Source organism: Apium graveolens, chromosome 1, assembly GCF_009905375.1.
Source record: "Apium graveolens cultivar Ventura chromosome 1, ASM990537v1, whole genome shotgun sequence".
Lineage (NCBI taxonomy): Eukaryota > Viridiplantae > Streptophyta > Magnoliopsida > Apiales > Apiaceae > Apium > Apium graveolens.
The window spans coordinates 62,601,729-62,603,835 of NC_133647.1; positions in this window are offsets into that span (position 1 = coordinate 62,601,729).

Consider the following 2,107-nt stretch of genomic DNA (forward strand, 5'->3'; position numbering starts at 1 on the left):
AAAATTCCTATTTGTATAATAATTAAGTCACACTTAATTATTTAACAAATGAATTTCATAAATAATATTAGTAAATTCGAATATCAATTATCTAATTAATTAAGTCAAACTTAATTAATATTATAAATAATTCGAATTACTTTAATATAATTTAAATCCAATTTAAATTAAATAATCCTTCAAGCATTCTTTGTGTGTGACCCTATAGGTTATTATTACGTTGGCAACAAATTTTAAATCTAATTTAAAATCATAAACAATGAGCGACATCTAGTAATACATCATTACAACACAAGTAATATTAATTCAATTAGTGATCGACTTAACCTTTCTTGAATAATGTATAATGTAATATAATCCCTTTAACCAAATATTATAGATTAAACTAGAGGCATGTAATGTGTCATCCTCATCATAGTTTAATCCAAGTTTCCTTGATCAATGAGTAGACTATCATATCAAATCAACTTTTGAGCGTGACCACGCATTTCATAGTCTAGCTCACACAAGAGGCCAATAATATCACTCCTAAAATAGGAGGGTTAAATCCTATCTAGATCATTCATATTTCTCATACGATTCATAATATACCCAATGTCCACTTTTATCATTACCCAGTCAAGGATAACTTTTAATGGAATTAATGTATATTAATTCTCGTATAGAAATATAATGACTTCAGGTCTAAGGACCATTACATCATTATCAGTTTGAGAATTACTTATGACACAACAAACATGTAGAATCTCACATCGGGTTTGTCCAGCACCATGTACATATATATCTGTCCGTCTTTTTGACTTTGGTATCACTATATCTATGATCAATGAGATGTGATCATCAGTCAACAAACACACCAGTTTTAATGCATTATTATTGTCCCCTAATAATAATACTCGACCAAGGACCTTTAGGAATATTGATACTATTCTCATAATCCCATTTCTAAGTCACGTACTTAGAGATATAGAATTGCATATCATATTCCAAGGACATTTATTAATCTAACATTTATATCACAATAAATTAAGAATTAATAAATTATAAAAGTAATAATCGATAGAACATAAACATTAATAATCCAAATATCTTAAAATAAAACATCATAATGTTGTCTCTAGGGCACAAACACTAACAATCTCCCACTTGCACTAGAGCCAATCACACATGTATCTAATACTCATGGAACTAGTATGACAATCGTGCTTCTGCTGTGACAAAGCCTTAGTCAGTGGGTCTGCAACAATATCATTACTATACACTTTACATTTATATCTCCTTGATCATTAATCTCATTAACAAGGTGATATTGCTTAAGGACATGCCTAAACAGTCTCCTTGGCCGTTTCAAAAGTATCAATATATTCGGCTTCCACTATTGAATCATCAATGTTCTTGCTATGAACCATTCCAGCTAACATAACTTATATTTAGACAAAACCCAAACAAGACATAGACACATAATCATCCTTTTCTATCCAGAAATTAGGTTAAGAAACTAGTATCAGTGTAACCCTTTACAACTAGTTCCTTATCTTCTCCATACACCAAAAATAAATCTTTTGTCCTCTTTAAGTACTTAAAAATATTTTTGAAAATTATCCGGTGACCCTCACCTGGATTAGACTGGTATCTACTCGTCATGCTCAAAGCATACGAAACATCAGGATAAATACATATCATTGTAGACTTTATAGATCCAATTTCTAAAGAATATGGAGCTTTCTCAAATGGCCCTTATCATCTAATGATTTAGGGGAAATTATCTTTTGAGATCACTATCCCATGAGATATCGAAACATATCCTTTCTTTAGCTCCTGCATCCTAAAATGATGCTATATTTTATCAATGTATGTACTCCGACTAGGTCGATTAATCTTTTCAATCTATCTCTATAGATCTCGATCCCTAATATATAGGTAGCATCGCCTAAGTCTTTCACCGATAAACTATTTCTTAACCAAGTCTTAACGGCCTGTAGAGAATGTATGCCATTCCTTATTTGTTATATGTCATATATATAATACTAGGAATGTCACATGGCTCCCACTAACCTTCTTGTAAACACATGGTTCATCTTCAGTTAGAATAAAGCCAAACTCTTTG